The sequence below is a fragment of the Lolium rigidum genome, chromosome 3, assembly GCF_022539505.1.
Source record: "Lolium rigidum isolate FL_2022 chromosome 3, APGP_CSIRO_Lrig_0.1, whole genome shotgun sequence".
Lineage (NCBI taxonomy): Eukaryota > Viridiplantae > Streptophyta > Magnoliopsida > Poales > Poaceae > Lolium > Lolium rigidum.
In genome coordinates, this window is record NC_061510.1 from 108,760,901 (window position 1) to 108,782,531 (window position 21,631).

The window sequence follows — 21,631 nt, forward strand, 5'->3', positions numbered from 1 at the left end:
TGGTGGCGCGGCTGGGCCATGGGCCGCGCCACCCTATGGTGTGGGCCCACCTTGGGTCCAGCTGGCTCCCCCTTCCGGCTTCCTCCGTCATCCGGAAAAATAGGATTTTTGGTAAAACTTCCTTCCACGAGTTGATCTTCCGAAATATTGCATCCCGACGGTGCTTTTTCCAGCGAGAATCCCGGCTCCGTGCTCGATCTCCAAATAATCATGAAACATGCAAAATAGATGAAATAACATAAGTATTGTGTCCCAATATGAATTATATCAATGAATAACAGCAAATTATGATATAAAATAGTGATGCAAATTGGACGTATCAATCATCAATAATATGGCATAGAACATAAGAAATTATCGATACGTCGGAGACGTATCAAGCATCCCCAAGCTTAGTTCTGCTCGTCCCGAGCAGGTAAAACGATAACAAAGATAATTTCTGAAGTGATATGCCATCATAACCTTGATCATACTATTTGTAAACATATGTAGTGGATGCAGCGATCAAAACAATGGTAGTGACATGAGTAAACAAGTGAATCACAAAGCAAAGACTTTTCATGAATAGTACTTCAAGACAAGTATTAATAAGTCTTGCATAAGAGTTAACACATAAAGCAATAAATCAAAGTAAAGGTATTGAAGCAACACAAAGGAAGATTAAGTTTCAGCGGTTGCTTTCAACTTGTAACATGTATATCTCATGGATAATTGTCAACATAGAGTAATATAACAAGTACAATATGCAAGTATGTAGGAATCAATGCACGAGTTCACACAAGTGTTTGCTTCTTGAGGTGGAGAGAGATAGGTGAACTGACTCAACATAAAAGTAAAAAGAATGGTCCTTCAAAGAGGAAAGCATCGATTGCTATATTTGTGCTAGATCTTTTATTTTGAAAACATGAAACAATTTTGTCAACGGTAGTAATAAAGCATATGAGTTATGTAAATTATATCTTACAAGTTGCAAGTCTCATGCATAGTATACTAATAGTGCCCGCACCTTGTCCTAATTAGCTTGGACTACCGGATCTTTGCAATGCACATGTTTTAACCAAGTGTCACAATGGGGTACCTCCATGCCGCCTTGTACAAAGGTCTAAGGAGAAAGTTCGCATTTTGGATTTCTCGCTTTTGATTATTCTCAACTTAGACATCCATACCGGGACAACATGGACAACGAGATAATGGACTCCTCTTTAATGCATAAGCATGTGGCAACAATTATTATTCTCATATGAGATTGAGGATATATGTCCAAACTGAAACTTCCACCATGAATCATGGCTTTAGTTAGCGGCCCAAAGTTCTTCTCTAACAATATGCATGCTCCAACCATAAAGGTGGTAGATCTCTCTTGCTTCAGACAAGACGGACATGTATAGCAACTCACATGATATCCAACAAAGAATAGTTGATGGCGTCCCCGAAACATGGTTATCGCACAACAAGCAACTTAATAAGAGATAAAGTGCATAAGTACATATTCAATACCACAATAGTTTTTAAGCTATTTGTCCCATGAGCTATATATTGCAAAGGTGAATGATGGAATTTTAAAGGTAGCACTCAAGCAATTTACTTTGGAATGGCGGAGAAATACCATGTAGTAGGTAGGTATGGTGGACACAAATGGCATAGTGGTTGGCTCAAGTATTTTGGATGCATGAGAAGTATTCCCTCTCGATACAAGGTTTAGGCTAGCAAGGTTATTTGAAACAAACACAAGGTTGAACGGTACAGCAAAACTCACATAAAAGACATATTGCAAACATTATAAGACTCCATACCGTCTTCCTTGTTGTTCAAAACTCAATACTAGATGTTATCTAGACTCTAGAGAAACCAAATATGCAAACCAAATTAGCAAGCTCTAAGTGTTTCTTCATTAATGGGTGCAAAGTATATGATGCAAGAGCTTAAACATGAGCACAACAATTGCCAAGTATCAAATTATCCAAGACATTTTAGAGTTACTACATGTAGCATTTTCCAATTCCAACCATATAACAAATTAACGAAGATGAAACTTCGCCATGAATACTATGAGTAGAGCCTAAGGACATACTTGTCCATATGCTACAGACGGAGCGTGTCTCTCTCCCACAAAGTGAATGCTAGGATCCATTTTATTCAAACAAAAACAAAAACAAACCGACGCTCCAAGCAAAGTGCATAAGATGTGACGGAATAAAAATATAGTTTCGGGGAGGAACCTGATAATGTTGTCGATGAAGAAGGGGATGCCTTGGGCATCCCCAAGCTTAGACGCTTGAGTCTTCTTATAATATGCAGGGGTGAACCACCGGGGCATCCCCAAGCTTAGAGCTTTCACTCTCCTTGATCATATTGCATCATACTCCTCTCTTGATCCTTGAAAACTTCCTCCACACCAAACTCGAAACAACTCATTAGAGGGTTAGTGCATAATAAAAATTAACATGTTCAGAGGTGACACAATCATTCTTAACACTTCGGACATTGCATAAAGCTACTGGACATTAATGGATCAAAGAAATACATCCAACATAGCAAAAGAGGCAATGCGAAATAAAAGACAGAATCTGTCAAAACAGAACAGTCCGTAAAGATGGATTTTATTAGGCCACCAGACTTGCTCAAATGAAAATTCTCAAATTGAATTAAAGTTGCGTACATATCTGAGGATCATGCACGTAAATTGGCTTAATTTTCTGAGCTACCTACAGGGAGGTAGACCCAGATTCGTGACAGCAAAGAAATCTGCAATCGCTGCGAGTAATCCAAATCTAGTACTTACTTTACTATCAAAGACTTTACTTGGCACAACAAAACATAAAACTAAGATAAGGATAGGTTGCTACAGTAGTAAACAACTTCCAAGACTCAAATATAAAACAAAAATACTGTAGTAAAAACATGGGTTGTCTCCCAAGAAGTTCTTTCTTTATAACCATTAAGATAGGCTCAGCAGTTTTAATGATGCACTCGCAAGAAATAGTATTTGAAGCAAAAGAGAGCATCAAGAGGCAAATTCAAAACACATTTAAGTCTAAAATGCTTCCTATGCATAGGAATCTTGTAAATAAACAAGTTCATGAAGAGCAAAGTAACAAGCATAGGAAGATAAAACAAGTGTAGCTTCAAAAATTTCAGCACATAGAGAGGTGTTTTAGTAACATGAAAATTTCTACAACCATATTTTCCTCTCTCATAATAATTTTCAGTAGCATCATGAGCAAACTGAACAATGTAACTATCATATAAAGCATTCTAATCATGAGTCTCATGCATAAAATTATTACTCTCCACGTAAGCATAATCAATTTTATTAGTTGTAGTGGGAGCAAATTCAACAAAGTGGCTATCATCATATATAGGAGTCATATTGTAATCATAAAAGAAAATTTTCTCCTCAATGCTTGGGGGACTAAAAGATCATGCTCATCAGAGCCAGCCTCCCCAAGCTTAGAATTTTCCATAGCATTAGCAACAATGGTGTTCAAAGCATCCATAGTAATAACATTCCCATTAACATGCATATAAAGTTCCATGGGTTTTTTAATTCTCTCTTCAAACACATCATGTCCTAATTCAAGATAAAGTTCATAAAGATCTCTCATATTTTTGTTGTTTTCCATTATGCTTAACTAGTGAAATAAAAACATGCATGATATTAAGTAAAGTAAAACAAGTAACTATTTTTTTTTGTGTTTTTGATATAGCAAACAAGATAGCAAATAAAGTAAAACTAGAAACTAATTTTTTTGTGTTTTGATATAATGCAGCAAACAAAGTAGTAAATAAAATAAAGCAAGACAAAAACAAAGTAAAGAGATTGGGAAGTGGAGACTCCCCTTGCAGCGTGTCTTGATCTCCCCGGCAACGGCGCCAGAAAATATGCTTGATGGCGTGTATTTCACACGTTCGTTGGGCAACCCCAAGAGGAAGGTATGATGCGCACAGCAGCAAGTTTTCCCTCGGAAAGAAACCAAGGTTTATCGAACCAGGAGGAGCCAAGAAGCACGTTGAAGGTTGATGGCGGCGGGATGTAGTGCGGCGCAACACCGAGATTCCGGCGCCAACGTGGAACCTGCACAACACAACCAAAGTACTTTGCGCCAACGAAACAGGTGAGGTTGTCAATCTCACCGGCTTGCTCGTAACAAAGGATTAACCGAATTGTGTGGAAGATGATTGTTTGCGGAGAAAACAATAAAAACAAGTATTGCAGCAGATTTGTATTTCAAGTATTAAAAGAATGGACCGGGGTCCACAGTTCACTAGAGGTGTCTCTCCCATAAGATAAAAGCATGTTGGGTGAACAAATTACAGTCGGGCAATTGACAAATAGAGAGGGCATAACAATGCACATACATGGCATGATAAGTATAGTGAGATTTAATTGGGAATTACGACAAAGTACATAGACCGCCATCCAACTGCATCTATGCCTAAAAAGTCCACCTTCGGGTTATCATCCGAACCCCTTCCGAGTATTAAGTTGCAAAGCAACAGACAATTGCATTAAGTATGGTGCGTAATGTAATCAACAACTACATCCTCGGACATAGCGCCAATGTTTTATCCCTAGTGGCAACAACACAACACAACCTTAGAACTTTACGTCACTCTGTCCCGGTGTCAATGCGGGCATGAACCCACTATCGAGCATAAATACTCCCTCTTGGAGTTAAAAGCAAAAACTTGGCAGAGCCTCTACTAGTAACGGAGAGCATGCAAGATCATAAACAACACATATGTAATAACTTTATAATTAACATAACATGGTATTCTCTATCCATCGGATCCCGACAAACACAACATAGAGTATTACAGATAGATGATCTTGATCATGTTAGGCAGCTCACAAGATCCAACAATGAAGCACAATGAGGAGAAGACAACCATCTAGCTACTGCTATGGACCCATAGTCCGGGGGTGAACTACTCACTCATCACTCCGGAGAGCGACCATGGCGGTGTAGAGTCCTCCGGGAGATGAATCCCCTCTCCGGCAGGGTGCCGGAGGAGATCTCCAGAATCCCCCGAGATGGGATCGGCGGCGGCGGCGTCTCAGTAAGGTTTTCCGTATCGTGGTTTTTCGCCTCAGGGGTTTCGCGACGGAGGATTTAAGTAGGCGGAAGGGCAGAGTCGGGGGCCTGACGAGGGGCCCACACCACAGGGCGGCGCGGGCCCCCTTGGCCGCGCCGCCATGTGGTTTGGCCACCTCGTGGCCCCACTTCGTATGCTCTTCGGTCTTCCGGAAGGTTCGTGGCGAAATAGGCCCCTGGGTCTTCGTTTCGTCCAATTCCGAGAATATTTTGTTACTAGGATTTCGAAACCAAAAACAGCAGAAAACGAGAACGGGCACTTCGGCATCTTGTTAATAGGTTAGTTCCAGAAAATGCACAAATATGACATAAAGTGTGCATAAAACATGTAGGTATCATCAATAATATGGCATAGAACATAAGAAATTATCGATACGTCGGAGACGTATCAATTACTTATCACTTATTGTCAACATCATGCTTTTGTGTCTAGTTTTGAACCACTCAAGGTACATGAAGCCTTGGTTGATCCGGATTGGGTAATTGCCATGCAAGAAGAATTGGAGTGTTTCACTCGTAATGAAGTATGGTCTCTAGTTGAGAGACCCAAGGATCATCGCATCAATGTTATTGGGACCAAATGGGTATTCAAGAACAAGCAAGATGAGAATGGCATTGTCGTACGAAACAAAGAAAGGTTAGTGGCGCAAGGGTTTGCCAAAATAGAAGGTATGGATTTTGAGGATACCTTTGCGCCGGTAGCCCGTCTTGAAGCTATTCGTCTTTTGCTTGCATTTGCATCTTTCCACAATTTCAAACTATATCAAATGGATGTGAAAAGTGCATTTTTGAATGGTCCCCTAAAAGAAACCGCATATGTGGCTCAACCCCCGGGTTTCGAAGACCCATGTCGACCCAACCACGTGTATTTACTCCATAAGGCACTCTACGGTCTCAAGCAAGCTCCACGTGCTTGGTATGAGTTCCTTAGGGATTTCTTACTACATGATGGGTTTTGCATGGGTACGGTCGATTCCACCCTTTTCACCAAGCGGGTTAAAGGGGTGGCCTATTTATATGTCAAATATATGTTGATGATATTATCTTTGGTGGAACTAACCCCAATCATAACAAAGCTTTTGAGCTATTGATGACTAGGAAATTTGAGATGTCCAAGATGGGAGAGTTGAAGTTCTTCCTAGGCTTCCAAGTGAGGCAACTTGCAAAAGGCACCTTCATCTCTCAAGAAAAGTATGTGAAGGACATGCTCAAGAAATTAAACATGACCAATGCAAGCCCAATGAAGACACCCATGCCCGTAAAGGGACAACTTGGCTCATGTGACGGTGAGAAGGATGTGGACATAAAGGTATACCGCTCCATGATAGGATCATTGCTCTACCTTTGTGCCTCTAGGCCGGATATCATGCTAAGTGTAGGGATGTGTGCTCGTTTTCAATTCGCTCCTAAGGAGAGCCATTTAATGGCGGTCAAACGGATTCTAAGATACCTTGTTCTCACTCCTACTCTCGGGCTATGGTATCCAAAGGGGTCAACCTTTGAACTCATTGGCTATTCGGATTCCGATTGGGCCGGTGATAAGGTTGACCGGAAGTCTACCTCCGGGGCTTGCCAATTTATTGGCCGGTCATTGGTGAGTTGGTCATCCAAGAAACAAAACTCCACCGCTCTATCCACCGCCGAAGCCGAATACATATCCGCGGCATCTTGTTGCACTCAATTGTTATGGATGAAGCAAACCTTGAAAGACTATGGTGTGTCTCTTGGTACGGTGCCTCTTCTTTGTAACAATGAAAGTGCAATAAAGATCGCCAACAACCCGGTTCAACATTGTCGCACCAAACATATTGACATTCGCCATCACTTCCTACGTGATCATGTTGCCAATAAGGATATTGATCTCACTCATGTGGGAACAACCTACCAATTGGCGGATATTTTCACTAAGCCTTTGGATGAAGCCCGTTTTGTTAACTTGAGAGGAGAACTTGGTATTCTTGATCCTAAAAACTTGGATTGATTAACTTCTTGCACTATATTCTTGCATTTATCTTGCTATCTAGTTTAGAGGCATAACACATATGCGGATAGTCATCCTACCATGTCTTGGTATGATGCATACCTATGTGTGCAACATAAATAGACCCAATGTCATTATATGGACCCAAGCATGTCTCTTCGAGGTCTCATGACATTTGCGCTTTCACATAGGGGGAGTAATCCCTCGCCCCTCATTGAGCCTTCATTACAACTTGATTTGACTATATAAGGCCAAATGATCTTATTGCAAAATTCATTTCAAAATGACTTATGATTCTCGATATATATTTCGAATCATGCCCATTGTTGCTATTTACATCTTGTTTGGATTTTCTCTCCAATGGGTATGCCTAGAGAACTTTGTGTTTCCAACCCCATGTCTATGCTCATCTCATCATCATCTATCTATCTATATGTACATGTCATCATCTGAGCATTCACACACATTTACACAAAGCATAGGGGCAAAACGAGACAAAACTGGGCAGTTAGTCCCTGGCCGGTCTCTGGCCCGGTTGGACCGGCCTCTGGCCCGGTTGGACCGGCCTCTGGGCCGGACCAGCCGGCGCCAGGTCCGGTCGACCGGGCGCCCGACCGGCCGTGCGGCCTGATATGTGTTGGGAGAGGATACCCCTTGGGGTCTTCTTCCTCATTACCCCCAACTCCCAAACCTCCATGGCCGCCGCCTCCACCACCTCCACCACGTTCTAGGACCTTCCCACCACAAGAATCCTCCCAAACTCCACCAAACCATTGATCGGGCCCCTTGGAACAACTCCACCAAAGGATTTGGTCCCTCTCAAGCTATTTTGGGAAATTTTGGAGTTCCTGGGTTTCAAGCCCTACCTAGTGTTCTTCTTGCTCTCTTGATCAAGGAGGACCATGTCTTCGGGTAATATGCTCACCCTTTCTCCCTATTTTCTAGTCCTCATCACACATTGCAATTTCTTGACAAGATTTGAGGAAATTTTAGGGTTAGGGCTAGGGTTTGTAAGTCCTCATGCCTTTAGAGTGTCTCACAACACAATGCACATACTCCACTCTATTGCTATAGTCTATATTCAAGTTTATGAGTTTTTTGCATGATTTTGTGGTAGAAAATCTGGGCAACACCTCACAAGTCGACAGATCCGGTCACCAGCCCGGTCAACCGGCCTCTCAACCGGCCAGCTCGGCGTGCTGCCCGGTCAACCGGATTGGCAACCGACTCGTCCGGTCTGCCGCCCGGTTGGACCGGCCTGTGCGCCGGATCGCCCAGTTTTCGCACAATCTCATCAATACACTTGGATATATGCTATGCTTTTTGGCTTCCCTCTTATTGATGACATGTACACTTACCCCACTGCTATCCTCGCTCTATTTTCTCATTCACAGGTAGTTGGAGTGGTGAGGCACGTGGCACTGTTGCCAAGAGAGGACGAACTGCTGAGAATCCACCCCGCCGTACTAGTGGTCGCGTACCCACTAAAGCTCATCATACTACTGACACTGGCAGCTCGGCTGGGGGAAGAACCAAGTCAGTTGGTGGTAAGAAAAAGGATAAGCATGCCGCCCAAGAGGATGATGAAATAGTGCCAGATTTCAATATTGCGGATGCACACCGTGGTGATTGGAAGGAAATGAGGACGGTGAATCCGTATCGCTATGATCAACGGACTTACACTGGTGGGGACAAGTTCTTCTGGACCAAGACACAAGCATCCCTATGGGATGGTTTCTATAATACTCGAGAGTGTATGAAGAATGGTGCTGTTGTGATGCCCAAGGCCATCAATCCTGAAGAGCTTGCCTTGCATGAAGCCACAAAGTACCGCTTTGTGGTTGAAACCTTGAAGGGTATGGGACTATATGACCTTGTGTGCCTAAAGCCCGATGATGAACAAGAAGATCCCACCTATTGTCCCCTTCTAGTCCGTCAGTTCCATTGCACCGTCTTCTTCCATGATGATGCGGACCGCACCATGACTTGGATGATCGGCAGGGAGAAGTACTCCTGCACCTACACTCAGTTCTGTGCGGCCATGGGTTTTGGTGGTGGCCGTGCTCAAGGGTACAAAATTCATACTCGGCCTAAGCTCACTAGAGGTGACATCTCCTTTTGCTATCCCACTAACCCCACAGCTGGGCCTCCCACTATCTCTGGGATGTACTACTCATATCTTGTCCTTGCCAAGATGTTCCGTGAGAGTCTCATCAACAAGTCAGGCGATACTAGTGAAGTCAGGAACTACCACCTGAATCTGATGTACTATTGCCACCCTGCCAGTATAAGGAAAATTGATGGTTGTGATCTTATTCACTGTGAACTGAAGCGTGCAGTTATGGACCGCATGACTCCCAACTATGCTCAGTATGTTCAGCGGCTCATCAACTACATTGTTCCTGCTCCTCTCAACACTCTTGATGAAAGAGTCATCATGGAACCATTCAGGTTCCCTACTCAGGACGGTCGCCCGGAAGTCCCTTCCATGATGCCCTCCAATGAGCGCCGTTCCAAGGAACACCATGATCCTGCAGCAAGCTCCAGCTACTCTCGGCGCCCTCAGCGTGGTGTCGCTCGCTTCTTCTCCAGCATGTGGAAAATGTGCAAGAATACCAATGATGTTGCACATCAGAGTCTTGCTTTGAGCCAGGAGACACGGAGGAGACAGAGTGAGTTCATGGCTGCACGGAATGCTCCTGTTCCTCCTTCTGGCCCTGAGCTGGAGCCTGTGGTTGCACCTGCTTGGGAGATGCCTCCCATTACTGATGAGATGCTCCAGAACTTCGACCTATCCATGTATGCTCATGGTGGCCCTCCTCCTCGGACTGCTCGTGCTCCTACTCCTACTGATGATGATGGTGATGAGGATGAAGGTGATGCGGCTGCGCGCGATGATGGCGAGAGCTCCTACTCCGTCGGGCATGAGTTCTATTGATGGGTGCGATAGCATCTCTCCTCTTTTCTTCGCCTTTTTGGTGTTCCGATGCCAAAGGGAGAGAAGAGAGTAGAGTCTAGGACCACGGGGTTCTTTGATTGTCACAAGCCAAGGGTGTTGCTTTATTTGAATCTTATATGGCTTGTGCTTATTTGCTTTGATTTCTCAAGAACCATTTGCTACTTCGAATAATTTGTGTATGGACGTGTATGGACGACTATTTGTATGCTTAAATCACTCTATTAGGATAATCATGCTTTATGCTTATATATCTTGATATACTTGTCCATACCATGCTTGTTTCCTAAAGATATTGGGGGAGCTCCTCATATTCCACAAATGGTGTACTTTGCATTCAAACGCAAATTCTCCAAGTGCACACATTATGGGGGAGTTGTCGTAATATCTTATATGGAATCAAGGTTTAGAGCTTATCATAATATCTATATGTGACTCTAGCTCGGTTTGTCATCGTATACCAAAAATGGGGAGATTGTAAGGGTATTTTACCCTTATCCATTATTTTGGTAACAATGACACTGTGCTAGAGTATTTGGCCTAATATGTTTATAAGGATAATCTCACGTATTAGGCAAAGAGGCATAAATGGTGTATCAATGGAACAAGAAGGCTAAAGGAGACCCCCCACTTCAACAACAATCGAAAAGGGGTCTACAGCAGAAATCCGGTTTGCCGCCCGGTCAGCCGGCCCCCCAACCGGCCAGTCCGGCGTGCGGCCCGGTCAACCGGGCGCCAACCGGGCGCCAACCGGGCGCCAACCGGGCTCCAAACGAGCACCTAACAGATCCGGTTTGCCGCCCGGTCAGCCGGCCTACAGACCGGTGGGTCCGGCGTACCGTCCGGTCGACCGAGCGCCAACCAGGCGCCAACCAGAGGAGCTTCTGGACGTCGCAAAGTGACCCCGGTCGGGGTTCGGTCTACCGTCCGGTCTGGACCGGCTGGTCCGGTCCCTGGCCCGGTCTGACCGGCCTCTGCACCGGACAATCCGGTCAGTGGTCCGGTTGACCGGGTTTGTCGGGAGAAAAGCTGAGGTGGCAAGTGACCAACGGCCATATTTCGAAGAACACTATAAATAGCCCTTCTCCTACCTCTGAACGGTTAGGCACTACACTACAAGCTGTTCTTGAGCTCTCTCTCTCATACTCCATTGCTAGAAACACCAAAAGCCTCGGATCTCCCTCCTCCTCCACCCAAACTCAAATCCCTCCGGGAATCGTTAGAGGAGGACCCGATCTACTGTTCTACCAAGCCAAATCTCATTCCCCCTTGTATTCATCGAGAAGCTTGCTTCCTAGGGTTCCTTGGAAACCCTAGGTGGGCAAGAGGAGTCCGGAAGCATCCGAGCTGTGGATTTGCTCCGGGCAAGATTGTGAAGGTTTGGAGGCTACCTCAAAGTCTACCACAAGTCAGTGAGCTATTCCTTCGTGGGATAGGCTCCGGAGAATAGGGTGAGCCTTCGTGGCGTGGGGAATCCTTCGTGGGACCTCCACCCCTCCAAACGTGACGTACCTTCTTGCAAAGGAAGGGAACACGGGAATACATCCTCGTCTCCGCGTGCTATCGGTTATCTCTAACCGAACTCCTTACTTGTGATTTAACTGCCTTTGAGAGCCTTCGTGCTCGAGTTAGTTGTATCCTCATATAGGTTGCTTCACCTAGTTTGCATTAGGCTCATCTTTATATTCCGCAAAGCCTAATATTGCAAAGAAAGAATTAAAATCTGTAGAAACCTATTCACCCCCCTCCAGGTTTACCATCTCTATACTTTCACTTAAAAACTATTGTGGTGAAGAATATGTAGCTTATGTATCTTATTTCTTATAAGTTGCTTGTTGAGCGGTAACCATGTTTCTGGGGACGCCACCAACTATTACACCTTTGTTGAATATCATGTGATTTGCTATGCATGTTCGTCTTGTTTGAAGTAAGGGTGATTTATCATGATCAAATGGTTTGAGTATGCATATTGTTAGAGAAGAACATTGGGCCGCTAACTAAAGCCATGAATCATGGTGGAATTTTCAGTTTGGACATCAATCCTCAATCTCTTATGAGAATATTATATGTTGTTGAATGCTTATGTATTAAAAGAGGAGTCCATTATCTGTTGTCTATGTTGTCCCGGTATGGATGTCTAAGTTGAGAATAATCAAAAACGAGAAATCAAATGCGAACTTTCTCCTTAGACCTTTGTACAGGCGGCATAGAGGTACCCCTTTGTGACACTTGGTTGAAACATATGTTATGCAATAATAATCCATGTAAATCCAAGCTAATTAGGACAAGGTGCGAGCACTATTGGTAATCTATGCATGAGGCTTGCAACTTATAAGATGTCTTATACATAACACATATGATTTATTACAACCGTTGACAAAATTGTTTCTATGTTTTCAAAATGAAAAGGTCTAGCACAAAAACAGTAATCCATGGTTCCCTCTTCGAAGGGCCTTTCTTCTACTTTATGTTGAGTCAGTTTACCTACTTCTTTCTATCTTAGAAGCAAACACTTGTGTGAACTGTGTGCATTGATTCTTACATGTTTACCTATTGCACTTGTTATATTACTTTGTGTTGACAATTATCCATGAGATATACATGTTGAAGTTGAAAGCAAACTGCTGAAACTTATATCTTCCTTTGTGTTGCTTCAAAGCTTTCTACTAAGAATTTATTGCTTTATGAGTTAACTCTTATGCAAGTCTTATTGATGCTTGTCTTGAAAGTACTATTCATGAAAAGTCTTTGCTATATGATTTAGTTGTTTATTCATTGTCTTTACCATTGCTTCGAATCGCTGCATTCATCTCATATGCTTTACAATAGTATTGATCAAGATTATGATAGCATGTCACTTCAGAAATTATCCTTGTTATCGTTTACCTACTCGAGGGCGAGTAGGAACTAAGCTTGGGGATGCTTGATACGTCTCAAACGTATCTATAATTTCTTATGTTCCATGCTACTTTTATGATGATACTCACATGTTTTATACACACTTTATGTCATTATTATGCATTTTCCGGCACTAACCTATTAACGAGATGCCGAAGAGCCAGTTGTTGTTTTCTTCTGGTTTTGGTTTCAGAAATCCTACAAAGGAAATATTCTCGGAATTGGACGAAATCAACGCCCAGGGTCTTATTTTTCCACGAAGCTTCCAGAAGACCGAAGGGATTACAAAGTGGGGCGACGAGGCGCCGCCACCATAGGGCCGCGCGGCCTGGGTGGGGCTCGCGCCGCCTCCAACTCTGCCCTTCCGCCTACTTAAAGCCTTCGTCGCGAAAACCCCAGTACCGAGAGCCACGATACCGAGAACCTTCCAGAGACGCCGCCGCCGCCAATCCCATCTCGGGAGATTCAGGAGATCGCCTCCGGCACCCTGCCGGAGAGGGGAATCATCTCCCGGAGGACTCTTCATCACCATGATCGCCTCCGGATTGATGTGTGAGTAGTTCACCCTGGACTATGGGTCCATAGCAGTAGCTAGATGGTTGTCTTCTCCTCATTGTGCTATCATGTTAGATCTTGTGAGCTGCCTATCATGATCAAGATCATCTATTTGTAATGCTACATGTTGTGTTTGTTGGGATCCGATGAATATGGAATACTATGTCAAGTTGATTATCAATCTATCATATATGTGTTGTTTATGTTCTTGCATGCTCTCCGTTGCTAGTAGAGGCTCCGGCCAAGTTGATACTTGTAACTCCAAGAGGGAGTATTTATGCTCGATAGTGGGTTCATGCCTCCATTGAATGCGGGACAGATGACGGAAAGTTCTAAGGTTGTGGATGTGCTTGTTGCCACTAGGGATAAAACATCAATGCTTTGTCTAAGGATATTTGTGTTGATTACATTACGCACCATACTTAATGCAATTGTCTGTTGTTTGCAACTTAATACTGGAAGGGGTTCGGATGATAACCTCGAAGGTGGACTTTTTCGGCATAGATGCATGCTTCGGATAGCGGTCTATGTACTTTGTCGTAATGCCCCGATTAAATCTCATAGTAGTCATCGTGATATGTATGTGCATTGTTATGCCCTCTCTATTTGTCAATTGCCCAACTATAATTTGTTCACCCAACATGCTATTTATCTTATGGGAGAGACACCACTAGTGAACTGTGGACCCCGGTCCATTCTTTTACATCTGAAATACAATCTCATCGCAAACTCTGTTCTTTACTGTTCTTCGCAAACAAACATCATTTTTCACACCATATGTTTAATCCTTTGTTTACAGCAAGCCAGTGAGATTGACAACCTCACTGTTAAGTTGGGGCAAAGTATTGTGATTGTGTTGTGCAAGTTCCACGTTGGCGCCGGAATCCCTGGTGTTGCGCCGCACTACACTCCGTCACCAACAACCTTCACGTGTTCCTTGACTCCTAGTGGTTCAATAACCTTGGTTTCATACCGAGGGAAAACTCGCTGCCGTACGCATCACACCTTCCTCTTGGGGTTCCCAACGGACGTGTGTCAACACGCCAACGGCAAGGGTTTATATCAAACTTACGGGAAATTGGTAAAGAGGTTTTTTCTTATTCTCCTCTTCTAGCAACCTCGCAAGGCAAAGTTTTTGTCTTGTGTCCCGAACTCCACCATGTGGGTGTCAAGCACAAGGTTTCGTATTAGTAATATGAAATATAAATATAAAGTAAAGTAAAGTAAAGTCCAACAAGTAAACTAAGAAAGCAAGATAAAAGCAGTAAATAGATAGTTATTTTGGGTTTTGTGTGTTTGGAAGTGAAGAAAGTATTTTTATATTTTCGTATTAATAAATTGCAGAAAATGTAAAGAGTGATAATTGTGTTGGAAAGGTGTTTCTAATGATTTAAAATGGACTGGGGTTCATGGGTTCACTTGTCTACACTCTCTCTTTAAGTTGTAGTCGACACAAACAATTCATCAAAGACATAATATTGGTGAAATTTCAACATGTGTTTGATAAGAATTCATATGGGCATCACGTCCTAACATAGAGATGATGCAACACATCTCTCTTATACTCTCGAAGAAAGGGATAAGTCCAAACAATCTTGAATTAAGAATCAACGAGTATAGCCTTAAGTAATTTGACATGATGTTTGAATCACAAATATGCTACCTTGAATAAAAAATATTATCATGTTGTCACATTATAATTATAGCACATGAATTCAAGTTATCTCTAGTGAGGCGATGAAAAGAAAGGTAAATACCATAGTAGATCTTAAATTTGTTGTCACTATTCAATCACTACAATCATTGTACTCCATCTAATAAACACTTCTCCCCACACATGCTCTTGCATAGAAGTTGGGTCAGAACAAGTACTTAAGAAGGGGGCTCACGTATTAGGCAAAGAGGCATAAATGGTGTATCAATGGAACAAGAAGGCTAAAGGAGACCCCCCACTTCAACAACAATCGAAAAGGGGTCTACAGCAGAAATCCGGTTTGCCGCCCGGTCAGCCGGCCCCCAACCGGCCGGTCCGGCGTGCGGCCCGGTCAGCCGGGCGCCAACCGGGCGCCAACCGGCGCCAACCGGGCTCCAAACGAGCACCTAACGGATCCGGTTTGCCGCCCGGTCAGCCGGCCTACAGACCGGTGGGTCCGGCGTACCGTCCGGTCGACCGAGCGCCAACCAGGCGCCAACCAGAGGAGCTTCTGGACGTCGCAAAGTGACCCCGGTCGGGGTTCGGTCTACCGTCCGGTCTGGACCGGCTGGTCCGGTCCCTGGCCCGGTCTGACCGGCCTCTGCACCGGACAATCCGGTCAGTGGTCCGGTTGACCGGGTTTGTCGGGAGAAAAGCTGAGGTGGCAAGTGACCAACGGCCATATTTCGAAGAACACTATAAATAGCCCTTCTCCTACCTCTGAACAGTTAGGCACTACACTACAAGCTGTTCTTGAGCTCTCTCTCTCTTACTCCATTGCTAGAAACACCAAAAGCCTCGGATCTCCCTCCTCCTCCACCCAAACTCAAATCCCTCCGGGAATCGTTAGAGGAGGACCCGATCTACTTGTTCTACCAAGCCAAATCTCATTCCCCCTTGTATTCATCGAGAAGCTTGCTTCCTAGGGTTCCTTGGAAACCCTAGGTGGGCAAGAAGGAGTCCGGAAGCATCCGAGCTGTGGATTTGCTCCGGGCAAGATTGTGAAGGTTTGGAGGCTACCTCAAAGTCTACCACAAGTCGGTGAGCTATTCCTTCGTGGGATAGGCTCCGGAGAATAGGGTGAGCCTTCGTGGCGTGGGGAATCCTTCGTGGGACCTCCACCCCTCCAAACGTGACGTACCTTCTTGCAAAGGAAGGGAACACGGGAATACATCCTCGTCTCCGCGTGCTATCGGTTATCTCTAACCGAACTCCTTACTTGTGATTTAATCGCCTTTGAGAGCCTTCGTGCTCGAGTTAGTTGTATCCTCATATAGGTTGCTTCACCTAGTTTGCATTAGGCTCATCTTTATATTCCGCAAAGCCTAATATTGCAAAGAAAGAATTAAAATCTGTAGAAACCTATTCACCCCCCTCCAGGTTTACCATCTCTATACTTTCACTTAAAAACTATTGTGGTGAAGAATATGTAGCTTATGTATCTTATTTCTTATAAGTTGCTTGTTGAGCGGTAACCATGTTTCTGGGGACGCCACCAACTATTACACCTTTGTTGAATATCATGTGATTTGCTATGCATGTTCGTCTTGTTTGAAGTAAGGGTGATTTATCATGATCAAATGGTTTGAGTATGCATATTGTTAGAGAAGAACATTGGGCCGCTAACTAAAGCCATGAATCATGGTGGAATTTTCAGTTTGGACATCAATCCTCAATCTCTTATGAGAATATTATATGTTGTTGAATGCTTATGTATTAAAAGAGGAGTCCATTATCTGTTGTCTATGTTGTCCCGGTATGGATGTCTAAGTTGAGAATAATCAAAAACGAGAAATCAAATGCGAACTTTCTCCTTAGACCTTTGTACAGGCGGCATAGAGGTACCCCTTTGTGACACTTGGTTGAAACATATGTTATGCAATAATAATCCATGTAAATCCAAGCTAATTAGGACAAGGTGCGAGCACTATTGGTAATCTATGCATGAGGCTTGCAACTTATAAGATGTCTTATACATAACACATATGATTTATTACAACCGTTGACAAAATTGTTTCTATGTTTTCAAAATGAAAAGGTCTAGCACAAAAACAGTAATCCATGGTTCCCTCTTCGAAGGGCCTTTCTTCTACTTTATGTTGAGTCAGTTTACCTACTTCTTTCTATCTTAGAAGCAAACACTTGTGTGAACTGTGTGCATTGATTCTTACATGTTTACCTATTGCACTTGTTATATTACTTTGTGTTGACAATTATCCATGAGATATACATGTTGAAGTTGAAAGCAACTCGCTGAAACTTATATCTTCCTTTGTGTTGCTTCAAAGCTTTCTACTAAGAATTTATTGCTTTATGAGTTAACTCTTATGCAAGTCTTATTGATGCTTGTCTTGAAAGTACTATTCATGAAAAGTCTTTGCTATATGATTTAGTTGTTTATTCATTGTCTTTACCATTGCTTCGAATCGCTGCATTCATCTCATATGCTTTACAATAGTATTGATCAAGATTATGATAGCATGTCACTTCAGAAATTATCCTTGTTATCGTTTACCTACTCGAGGGCGAGTAGGAACTAAGCTTGGGGATGCTTGATACGTCTCAAACGTATCTATAATTTCTTATGTTCCATGCTACTTTTATGATGATACTCACATGTTTTATACACACTTTATGTCATTATTATGCATTTTCCGGCACTAACCTATTAACGAGATGCCGAAGAGCCAGTTGTTGTTTTCTTCTGGTTTTGGTTTCGGAAATCCTACAAAGGAAATATTCTCGGAATTGGACGAAATCAACGCCCGGGGTCTTATTTTTCCACGAAGCTTCCGGAAGACCGAAGGGATTACAAAGTGGGGCGACGAGGCGCCGCCACCATAGGGCCGCGCGGCTCGGGTGGGGCTCGCGCCGCCTCCAACTCTGCCCTTCCGCCTACTTAAAGCCTTCGTCGCGAAAACCCCGATACCGAGAGCCACGATACCGAGAACCTTCCGAGACGCCGCCGCCGCCAATCCCATCTCGGGAGATTCGGGAGATCGCCTCCGGCACTCTGCCGGAGAGGGGAATCATCTCCCGGAGGACTCTTCATCACCATGATCGCCTCCGGATTGATGTGTGAGTAGTTCACCCTGGACTATGGGTCCATAGCGGTAGCTAGATGGTTGTCTTCTCCTCATTGTGCTATCATGTTAGATCTTGTGAGCTGCCTATCATGATCAAGATCATCTATTTGTAATGCTACATGTTGTGTTTGTTGGGATCCGATGAATATGGAATACTATGTCAAGTTGATTATCAATCTATCATATATGTGTTGTTTATGTTCTTGCATGCTCTCCGTTGCTAGTAGAGGCTCCGGCCAAGTTGATACTTGTAACTCCAAGAGGGAGTATTTATGCTCGATAGTGGGTTCATGCCTCCATTGAATGCAGGGACAGTGACGAGAAAGTTCTAAGGTTGTGGATGTGCTGTTGCCACTAGGGATAAAACATCAATGCTTTGTCTAAGGATATTTGTGTTGATTACATTACGCACCATACTTAATGCAATTGTCTGTTGTTTGCAACTTAATACTGGAAGGGGTTCGGATGATAACCTGAAGGTGGACTTTTTCGGCATAGATGCATGCTGGATAGCGGTCTATGTACTTTGTCGTAATGCCCTGATTAAATCTCATAGTAGTCATCGTGATATGTATGTGCATTGTTATGCCCTCTCTATTTGTCAATTGCCCAACTATAATTTGTTCACCCAACATGCTATTTATCTTATGGGAGAGACACCACTAGTGAACTGTGGACCCCGGTCCATTCTTTTACATCTGAAATACAATCTACTGCAAACTCTGTTCTTTACTGTTCTTCGCAAACAAACATCATTTTTCACACCATACGTTTAATCCTTTGTTTACAGCAAGCCGGTGAGATTGACAACCTCACTGTTAAGTTGGGGCAAAGTATTGTGATTGTGTTGTGCAAGTTCCACGTTGGCGCCGGAATCCCTGGTGTTGCGCCGCACTACACTCCGTCACCAACAACCTTCACGTGTTCCTTGACTCCTAGTGGTTCAATAACCTTGGTTTCATACTGAGGGAAAACTCGCTGCTGTACGCATCACACCTTCCTCTTGGGGTTCCCAACAGACGTGTGTCAACACGCCAACAGCAAGGGTTTATATCAAACTTCTGGGAAATTGGTAAAGAGGTTTTTTCTTATTCTCCTCTTCTAGCAACCTGCAAGGCAAAGTTTTTGTCTTGTGTCCCGAACTCCACCATGTGGGTGTCAAGCACAAGGTTTCGTATTAGTAATATGAAATATAAATATAAAGTAAAGTAAAGTAAAGTCCAACAAGTAAACTAAGAAAGCAAGATAAAAGCGAGTAAATAGATAGTTATTTTGGGTTTTGTGTGTTTGGAAGTGAAGAAAGTATTTTTATATTTTCGTATTAATAAATTGCGAGAAAATGTAAAGAGTGATAATTGTGTTGGAAAGGTGTTTCTAATGATTTAAAATGGACTGGGGTTCATGGGTTCACTTGTCTACACTCTCTCTTTAAGTTGTAGTCGACACAAACAATTCATCAAAGACATAATATTGGTGAAATTTCAACATGTGTTTGATAAGAATTCATATGGGCATCACGTCCTAACATAGAGATGATGCAACACATCTCTCTTATACTCCTGAAGAAAGGGATAAGTCCAAACAATCTTGAATTAAGAATCAACAGAGTATAGCCTTAAGTAATTTGACATGATGTTTGAATCACAAATATGCTACCTTGAATAAAAAATATTATCATGTTGTCACATTATAATTATAGCACATGAATTCAAGTTATCTCTAGTGAGGCAGTAAAAGAAAGGTAAATACCATAGTAGATCTTAAATTTGTTGTCACTATTCAATCACTACAATCATTGTACTCCATCTAATAAACACTTCTCCCCACACATGCTCTTGCATAGAAGTTGGGTCAGAACAAGTACTTAAGAAGGGGGTACATGTATGCATCTATCAAGAGAGTGCATTTGCTACCCGCATGGGTAGCTACACACCCATGGTGAATACCAATATGCAAGCCATATTAACTTGTGTTAGCTCGGTTTCCTAGTAGAACATGGAATTCTAGTGTACAAAAGTGGTTTCCGAATTTTGATACGAATATTTTTTGATCAAAGTCAACTCACCAATGTATTTTGCGTTGACTTTATGAATACAGAGTTGACTTTGACAAAAAAAGTTCAAATCAAAATTGGAAACCACTTTTGTACACCAGAATTTCACGTTCTACTAGGAAACCGAGCTAAAACAAGTTAATATGGCTTGCATATTGGTATTCACCATGGGTGTGTAGCTACCCATGCGGGTAGCAGGCTTCATCCCCATCTATCAATACATCTTACACATAATAGGTTCCAATCTCATATATCAAATCATAGAATAAATATCTACCACATAGGAATTACATATATGACCATAATCATGTTGGACAGCTCATATGGTACTAAATATATGAAGAACAAGAGAGAAATACATCAAGCTACTGCTACAAACCCATAGTCTAGAGGTGGACTACTCCCTCTTCATCACGGCGATGATGGTGGAGACGTTGGAGAAGGTGGCGGGGATCCCTCCAGCGGCGGCTCCAGCGTAGTTTCCCCCTACCATATTCGCCTGGCTCTGTTTTGGTACTTCCATGTTTCTACGGCGCTCTCCTCAAGAAAGCCTCGAGAAGTCCTTTATATAGAGGTTTTTAGGTCATACGATATCCGCGGGCGACAGAATCAAGCGAATTGGACGACCGAGGAGGAAAAGAGTAGGGGTGGCGCGCCCACCCTAACTGGGCGCGCCACCTAGGCTCTTTTGGCCCTCTTGGCCCTTCTCGTGAAGTCCAAATGTTTCATATGCTTCTCTTGATGAAATATTGACATCTTCGGAATCCTAGCTCCATTTGAATTCGTTTAGGTCCCTAAAACCTAAAAATACACAAAATAGGATTTTCCTACCATGCAAGGTTATAACCAAAACAAACGGGATCATTGGTAAACCCCAAAAAATCAATATAAAACATGGATATAAAATCAGATATGTTGCAAATATATGAAAATATATGTCAACAAACTACAAAGTTCATGCATGCATTTTACATGCATCAACACGCGAGTCGACTCCAGCTTTACCGCTCAATAATTAATTACTTGTCTCGATCAAGCTAATAGGCCGGTAGTTGGACACATATCCAAGATGCTTGCCACAAGACTTTCCCCTCTCATCAATAATCTCGTGTCCAACACCCAAAGCGCCTTCATTAAAAAAATAAGCATCAATGATAATTTTTTGTATGTGAAACCTCGCAACAAGATTCCACAAAAGAAAGATATCGGCCCTTCTATTCAAACTAGACATACAAAACACAATCTACTTCGTTTGTTGGGAGTGCATTATTGATCTTCTTCATCTTCGGGTTTCCCAAGTGGGTTCCGCAATT